We start from the raw sequence: 9,002 nt of genomic DNA on the forward strand, positions 1-9,002 counted from the left end.
ACCCCCGGCCAGCACATCTGGGTTCAAGACAGGAAGAAGGAACAGAGCTCTGCCAACTGTGTCCTTTCCCCCTTTTATCAGGAAGGCAAAAGCTTTTCTAGAAACCCTGAACAGACATCCACTCATATCTCATTGAGCAGAATTGTGTCATGAAACGCCTGGAAATGAGGAAGCCTGCAAAATTATTTTGCTGCCCCCTCCCCCAAAGTATAATTTCAGAATAGTACAAAAGAAAACCTGGAGACAGATGAGCAATGAGCACTGTTTGCTTCGATTAGCGCTTTGCCTGAAACGGAGATTGAAATCAACTTCTTCTCCCCAGGAGTTTCTCTAATCTCCTGCAGTGTGGAGGCCATCCTCAGAGGGCAGGACCTCTCCTTCCCCAGCACAGTTGAGGGTTGGGGGGTGGCTGTTGGAAGTGGCAGTCACAGGCTACAGAGCCCCTAGCCCAGACCTCTTCATCGTCTGTGATGCCACGCTGGGGCTTCTTGCCTTCCACCCTGGGCTGTGGCTTCTGCCCTCACTATGGCTTCAGCGGTCACTGGTGACATAGGGCTCTCGGAGGCAGTATCGGGGTGGGGTCCTGTGGGCACCGGAGGTCCGGCCGCGCGGCTCTGGCAGGATGGCATGCCCCTCATGAAGGAGTCCCAATCCCCGCCTCAGGTCCCGCTTCCCTGGCTCGACCCGAGCCTGCTGGCTGCCTTCACTGGAGTCCTGCTGGTCTATGTCAACGGACTCTTCTTCGGTTTCCCGTGAGTCTCCCACACAATCCGGCAGTTTTCTTACAGAGAGTCAGAAAGGAAAACAGATCATGAGAGTCCGGACAGGTGAAGTGCAGAAGAGGCATCAGGGAAGGGAGGATATTCTAGGCAGAGGGAACCCAATATGCAAAGGCACAGAGGCATAGAGTGCTTGGTGCCTTTGGGAGCTATTGGTGGCTGGTAATAGTGGGTGACATTTGGTGGAGTCGCTCTGGATCTGTGACTACTCTGGCTATTTAGAGCAGGCTTTGACGTCAGTGAGTCCTGACCAGGTGGACTGAGTCCCCCGAGAAGCTTGGGCCCCCCGGGATCAGGACTGAGTCCTTCTCTGGTCTCAGTTGCAGATGGCTGGCCCAGAGTGGGGAGTGGTTCTTTCCCATTGTCACAGGCCTCCCATTGTTCGTCCTCACCTTCAGCAGTCTGGTTTTCCTGAACTTCTCAGACTCTGACATCTTGCATCAAGGTGTGCTCTCGGGCCCTAGGTTAAGGAGGTAGCACCCTAAAGGCTCCTCCATGCAGGGATGATTCCTAAAGTGCTCCTCCCCTCTCACCTCCGTGGGTCTCAAGACCCCGTCAACCCCTATCCCCTTTGCTTGGGCCCTGCTTCTGGTGCTTCATTTCCCAAGCCACCAAGACGTGAAAAAACTGCAGTCTGGAGGCTTTCCAATTGCTCTGGAGGGGACGGCAGAGCAGGCCAGGGAGAGAAGCCAGCTCTTGGCAACCACTCAGTTCTGTCTTCTTCCTTCCCACTGCACACACTGCTTACAGCATCAATCACAGTTCCAAAGGCCTGAGTCATCACAGACTCCTCTGGCTGGAAGTCTACCTTCTCTTGGATTGCCAGCCTCTCCGAGTTCGGTCAGCTTTCTCAGTGGGGACTAGGACTCCCCTGCCCCCCTCCTCCCCACCCTTCGTGGAGCCCAGTGATGCTGCAGGGCTGTCCCCCACTCCCGGCAGCAGCAGACTGATGAAGGGCTCCTGCTGCTGCACAATCCTCTTCCCATGCCAGGCTCCAACGAACAGGGCCCCAGGACGGTGCATGTGGAATGGGTGAACCACACAGCCTTCTGCCTGCAGTGGTGCCCACAGTGCTGCTTCCACCGCCCGCCGCGGACCTACCCGTGCCCCTGGTGCAACATTTGTGTGCAGATGAACGCCCCTCTCATCTGCCCCCTTCCGGCCGCCACCCCACCTGCCCAGTACCGGGCCGGTTCAGGAGGCCCACCTGCACAGGGGACCAGCAGCTGGCCTCAAACCACTTCCGGGACTGCCAAGCCCAAGGGTGGCAGTAACTCCCAGCCAGTCTTCGTCACTCATGCAGCTCACTGCCTCCCTGCCTGCACCTGTCCTGGGAGGCTGGCCCCTGCCGACCCAAAGCTCACACACCCAGGAGCATCCACATCTACGCTAAGCCTGGTCAGGCCAGGGGGAGAAAAGGCACCCCTGTCCTACCCCAGGGCTCGCTGACACTAGATGCCCCGGGGCCCCACACTGGCTGTAGGCCTGGCCCGGGGAGCTTTACCTGTCCTCTTCTGGTGTCCAGAACGCTGCCCCCTTCCCTCTGCCCAGGACTTAGAACACCACTGCAAGTGTGTCAACAACAGCATCGGTCAGTGCAACTTTGGCTTCTTCATGCTGCCCATCCTGTCCCTATGCCTCTCCTCAGGCGCCTTGCTGGTCACCTCCGTGGTCTTCCTGGTGCGCACGACTCACCTGCCCTTCTGCATGGACAGGGTCATCCCATCACCGCCAGTCTGCTGGGCCCACTTGGGGAGCAGTGGGGACGGCGGGGACAGCCGAGTGGCGGGGTGCCAGGGGCGGAGCGATTGGTGGGCGAGGTTAGAGAGAGAGAAGGGTGAGGAGGACCAGTCTGGACCAGGCGAGGATGGTAGGGTCGGGGAGATGGGTGGGGCTATGAGGCACTGCGGTGAGTGGGCAATCTAGCCGGGTCTTGGATGGAGGACGCTGAGGGTGTCACCGAGACCAGGTCGGCAGGGTGGGGTGAGGTTTACCAGGAGTTGGAGGGTGGGGAGAGGATGGACTGGCTGGTCGTGGGCGGGTCCGTTAGGGCCGGAGTCGGGGTGAGGGGCGGGGCCGAGGAGGACCGTTGGGGGGGCAGCTCCTTAGCTCCAGGGCAGCATCATGGTGGCGGTACCCGCCACTGGCTCCCTGTGCCTCTCTTGGTGCTTCTGCTGATGAAGGCCAGGTCGGTGAGCGCCGCCCAGCGCTCCTACGAGGACAAGGTACGCGTGTCCCCGGGGGGCGCCACGACAGCGGGCTCTGGGCGGTCACCTTGCGCCTCCAGAACCGCCACACTTTCCACTCTTTCTCCCCCACCCCTGTCCTCATGGCCTGACTTCCCTCGAAGGTGCCTCGTTAGCCCTTCAGACACAGATTCAGCTCAGATCTCACCTCCTCTAGGGGCTCGGGGGTCCCTCTCCCTCCCGGGTGCACTGTGTCGAGGGCCTAGTGAGTGCTATGCCGCGCGTGCGTTATTTTGAGCGCTGGGCTTGGAGGTGAGTAAGGCCACATCCTGTGCTCCTGTTGATAAGGAACCTGAAGTCAGAATAACTCCCGCCCTACGCCCTGGAACACTGAGAGAGGGGCCTGCCCTGTGCTGTGCAGCGCAGACTCAGAGGGAATGGAGAGTTCAGAGAGGACCGCGGTTGTAGAGCGTTTGGGGGGCAGAAGGCAGAGGGGAGGGCATTGCAGGTGAGGGGCAGAGCTTGCAAAAAGGCAGTGAAGCCTGAAAGTCTGTGGAATGTTGATAGGATGGTGAGGAGACAGTTGTAATTGGAGCAGAAAGTGGATGGGAAATCAAGTGGACTGCTAGCGACTGGCCAGATGGAAAAGGCCCAGAAAGTCAGGTGGAGCATTAGTCTTGGTTTGGTGGAAACCTGGGAGCCAGGACAGGAGTGATTTTTTTTTTTTTAACATGGAGTAAAATTCACCCTTTTTTAGTGCCCAGTTATAGGCGTTTTGACAAATGCATGCAGTTCTGCAACCATGTCCACAGTTAAGATTTAGAACAGTTCCATCACCCTCCAAAATTCTCTGAAGCCACTTTTGTAGTTGGTTTCTCCCCATAATTGCTGCCCCTGGCAACCACTGATTTGTCTTCTATCCCACTTGTCTTTCCTTTTCCAGAGTCTCTTGTGAATGGAATCATAGGTTTTTGAGTCTGATGTCTTGCACTTAGCATAATGCATTTGAGATTCCTCCATGTTGCTGCTGATAGGAGTTCTTTCTTCCTTTTTCTTGCTGTGTACTGTTCCATCGTATGGATGTACCACAGCCTGTTGATCCATTTGCCAATCGAAGGATATTTGGGTTGTTCCCGGTTTTTGGTGATCATAAAGAAAGTTGCTGTAAACATTCGTGTACAGGAATGTGAGCATAAGTTTTCATTTTTTTTAAGAGTGGCATTGCTGGGTTATAAGGTAACTGAATGTTTAACTTGATAAGAAATTGTCAAATCGTCTTCCAAAATGGTTGTACCCTCTTGCAGTCCCATGAGTAATATATGAGAAATCCAGTTGCTTCTGCATCCTCACTAACATTTGGCACTGTCAGCTTTTCTTGGTTTCTTTTTTTCTATTTACCTAGTCTAATAAACGTTTACTGGTATCTCATTATGGTTTGAATTTGCATCTTCTTAATGACTAATGATGTTGAGCATCTTTTCATGTTCTCATTTGCCACCTGTATATCTTTGATTAAATGTCAGTTCCAACCTTTTGTCCGTTAAAAGTATTGTGTTGTTTTCTTAGTATTGAATTTAAAGAGTTCTTTCTATATTCTGGATTTAAATATATGATTTGCAAGTATTTTCCCCCAGGCTGTGGCTTGTCATCACATTTTTTCAGAGTGTCTTTCAAAGATGAGAAGTTTTAAATTTTGATAAAGTGAATTTGCAGTTTTTTTCTTTTGTGGATTGTGTTTTTGAGGTTGTAATTAAGAAATCTTTGCCTAACCCAAGGTCACTAAGATTTTCTCATCCGTTTTCTTCTAGAAGTTTTATAGTTTTAGATTTCCTGTTTTTGCCTCTGACTCATTTTGGGTTAATTTTTTTATATGATGCAAGGTGTGGGTCAAGATTTATTTTTTGCGTGTTGGTTGTTCCAACACCATTTGTTGAAAAGACAATCCTTTTTCCATTGAGTTGCCTTTTCACATTCCTCAAGGATCAATTGACTCTATAGGTGTGTGTATTTCTGAACTCCCTGTTCTTTTGCCACTACCACACTGTCTTCATTGGTAGCTTTCTATTAAGTCTTGAAATCACAGAATGTGAGATTCCCACGTTGTTGTGTTTTTTCAAATTTCTTTTGGCTATCATAGTTCCTTTCACTTTCCATGTAAATTTTAGAATCAGCTTTTCCTACACTTCATGTTGATCTCATGAATCAAAATTTATTTATTTATTTATTTATTTATTTATTTATTTATTTATTTGTGAGGAGGATCAGCCCTGAGCTAACATCTGTGCTAATCTTCCTATTTTTGCTGAGGAAGACCAGCTCTGAGCTAACATATATTGCCAATCCTCCTCCTTTTTTTTTCCCCAAAGCCCCAGCAGATAGTTGTATGTCGTAGTTTCACATCCTTCTAGTTGCTGTATGTGGGATGCGGCCTCAGCATGGCTGGAGAAGCGGTGCGTCAGTGTGTGTCCAGAACCTGAACCCGGGCCTCCAGTAGTGGAGCGCGCGCACTTAACCGCTAAGCCACGGGGCTGGCCCAAAATTTATGTCTTTACATTTGACATTTTGATTGTCAATTTAGTCAAACAATTTTTTTTTTCCCTAGGAAGATTCACCCTGAGGTAGCATCCATGGTATCCTCCTCTATTTTGTGGTTTGTGGACCGCTAGCACAGTGTGGCCGTTAACAGAGTGGTATAGGTCTGCGCCCGGGAACCTAACCCAAGCCACCAAAACCGAGCAGCCGAACTTAACCACTAGGCGACTAGGGCTGACCCTAGTCAAACTCTTTTAGGCATTTAATTAAAATTTTGATTAGAACACTAGTTTCGCTTAAATCTTTAAACACTTTAAAGGACGCAGAACTCAAAATCTCACAATGGTTAGTGTTGGTTTTGGCCACAGTGGGACATTATGGAACTGTCTTGACTGTTCCTCCTCCAGGGCTCCACTGCCCTCTGTGGGGTCCTGGTTCACTTTGATGGAGAATAGTGTTGAAGATCAATGTCTTTGTGACAGGGGAATGGGACACAGGAGAGCTGGTGGTGGGTGGAGGTCGTCACCACCATTTTGTAGCTAGGAGTCTTGAAGTCGGGGTGAGAGTCGGCGTGTGCTGGGGAGGAGGATGCGAGGGGGTGGTGGGTGGAGTGCAGGGGGGAGGAGAACCGGGTCAAGAGTGTCTAGGGGTGAAGTTGACCTTTGGGCTTGACCTTTACAGCACTGGGTGCTCAGGACTTTGAACCCGGATTTCCAAGGCCATGTGAGTTTGGTTGGGAATGTGATTGGGCCCCAAACCACTGCCCTTCCAGATAGTGAAATTCAGTGAAGGCACAAGTTTAGAAAAAATGAGAGAGGGGAAAGCAGAGAAGAGGGGGGAGCGGGGTGTGGAGCTGTCTTTGGAGCAGCTTAATAGAACAAGGCAGATCTGAAAGCATATTTGGAAGGAGGCAGCAGGAGGATGTGTGTGGCCAAAGGAGGCAGAGACGGGGCAGATGCTGCCAATGGGGGTGCCAGGTGATGGAGGGATCCCAGAGATGGCAGGAGTTGGGGGTGCGGGGCCAGGGGTCGCGTGGAGAGAGCTCCTCGGAAGTGGGTTGGGGGAGGCCTTGGCTGACCCTTCCAGCTTCCCCGCCCTTGGAGTCTTGCTGCAGCCCTGGGCTGAGCTGACCGGCTCAGGGAGGGCAGTGGGGGCGGCCTGCCCAGTCCTGCTGGATCTGAGCTCCTCGTCCCACCCTCGCCCTCTCCAGTACCAATACCGACATGGACACAACCCTTTCGACCTTGGCTGTGCCAAAAATTGGTATTGGACACTTTGTGCAGCGCTGGGACCCAAGTGAGTTGGCAAACCAGAGGCCTGAGTGGTGGCCCTGGGGCTGGTGGGGTGGGGTGAAGCTGGGTCATCTCGCCTGGCCCCTTAGCAGAGCTCCCAGGCCCTTCCGCTCACTCTTCCTATTGTCTTGGGGTTTTCCCCAGGGCCTTGTGGGAGCCTCCCCTTCCTTGCCTCTGTCGGCTCATGCCCCAAGAAAAGGGGTAGAGGGCATGGCAGCCTGGATGAGGCAGGCCCCAGCTCTCTGCAGGGACGGGCCCTTGGCCTTGTGCTCCACAAGCTGAGGGGAAAAAGGCGAGGGTGGCCACGACCCCTTCCATTTGGTGTGTTGATCCCCAGGTCAGGCTACAGAAAGTGGAGGCCTGACTGGGTGCCCATGCAGATCCTGCACATCCCGAAATGCCCCTCCACGCCCAGTCTCGAGCCCACCTCTGGGTCTCTACCAACCAGGGCAGAGTCCCCAGCGGAGTGGTGAGGCTTCAGCCCTCCAGGAGATGAGGTGTCTCTCTGTGCTTGCGTGTGTGTGTGTGTGTGTGCGTGTGTGTGTGTGTGTGTGTGTGTGTGTATGCAAGTGTGGGTGCCCTTTGTACTGGGAAAGGGCATGTGCAGATTAGGGAAAGCCTCCGCCATTGAGGGCTGGCCCTGAAGCAGGAGCACACAGAGCTCAAGGGCGGGGGATTATAGCCCTGAGGAGTGTTGGAAGTAGAGTCCCAGGCCTCCAGAATACACCAGGGGTCCCTGGAGACACAAAGGGAAAAGACCACACCACTCACTTGCTGATTGGCTTTGGGCCAGTCACTTACCTTTTCTAGCCCTCAGTTTCCTTAGCTATTGGTGACAACTGAGACTAGTCCAGTGGTTTAAATTTTGGGAGGCGGATTCCTTTGCCTGCCTCCTACAGCTGCCCTGCTGCACTGTGTGTTGGGATCAAGGGAGTGGATGGATGAGCTGGACTCCGGGGGCTGAGACAAAGACCCTGGGAGGGATAAGCCAGGGTCCAATACCAGCTGGCTCTGTGACCTTGCGCAAGACACTCAACATTTTCGTCATCCTTCAAATCGGAAAACCATAACAACCACAGTGAGGACTGGAGATGATGGAAGAGAAAACCCAGCAGTGCCTGGATGTCAGCCCAGGGAATGTCCCGGCCTCCGCCCTGCAGCCCCGCTGTCTGCATGCAGGGGGCGAGCGCTGCTTGGGAATTCGCCCTGCCTGGCCAGGTCCAGCCTGGCAGCACAGGAGGCTCTGGGGTGGGTTGGGGCTGGCCCTCAGGCTAGGAGTGGACCCTCCCTTGGCCTCATCACGGGGTGTTCCCCATCACAGTCCACCGTGCATCTTTCCTGCAAGCGGGTCTCACCCTGGTCGCTCCCTCCTGTTTGGGTGTCAGATGCTGTTCTGGTCCTGTTCCTGGGGGTGGGGGTTCTAGACCCGGTGAGTCTGCAGACCTCTGGGTGGGGGGAGGGAGGAGGAGAGAACCACGTCAAACTGGGCTCCTCTAGTGTGCTGTGTGTGAGCTTGGGAATGGAAAATAACGGCACCTTCCTGGCAGGTGGTCAGAGGATGAAATGAGGTTGTACATGCAAACACCAGGTACACAGTAGGCACACAGTGAATGCAGCCGGTACCATTATGATTATTTTCTCCATCACACTGCTGACAGACCACCCTGTGTTCCTTTCTGAAGCAAGTTCTCAGAATTCCTGGGCCCCCAGACCACGAACTCAGAATCTCGGGGTGTGGGTGGGTGGGAATCTAAATCTGAATTTTTGTCCAGTGCCCGGTGTGATGCTGCCACCCTGATGTTTTCAAACTACTGTCTCAGGAGGGGAAGATGGGCACCAGCCACACTGCTTCCTGCCCCCCTTGTCTCCAGGGGAAATCGAGATATGGTGAGGGTGAGAAGGCAGGATGTGGCTGAAGGGCCAGATGAACAGCCCGGGGCCCGTGGAGGTGTGTGCGCCTGTGTGTGCATGCCCGAGCTTTTGTGTTGGGGCAGGAGCTCGTCCTTGGTTAGTGTCAGCACAGCCTGAGGAGGCGAGTGACCTCCAATGTAGGACATGGTTTCAGTGCCCTACAGGCTGAATCCCCTAGAGGCTGCCCTTTCCTCTTCCTCCCACCCTGACTGTGGTGGCCTCGGGCCCCTCTGTGTCTGGGCCTTGCGTCACCCCCGGCTCTGGCCCTGGCTCTTTGAGCTCCTGGGCAGCCTCGCCTAACC

The 9,002-nt window shown here is 53.7% G+C and overlaps 1 pseudogene; it reads left to right on the top strand.

Annotated features, from left to right (window-relative positions):
• Positions 1-525: 525 nt before the first annotated feature.
• LOC131414596 (palmitoyltransferase ZDHHC19-like) lies at positions 526-6,853 on the top strand (annotated as a pseudogene).
• Positions 6,854-9,002: the final 2,149 nt, after the last annotated feature.

Source organism: Diceros bicornis, chromosome 15, assembly GCF_020826845.1.
Source record: "Diceros bicornis minor isolate mBicDic1 chromosome 15, mDicBic1.mat.cur, whole genome shotgun sequence".
Lineage (NCBI taxonomy): Eukaryota > Metazoa > Chordata > Mammalia > Perissodactyla > Rhinocerotidae > Diceros > Diceros bicornis.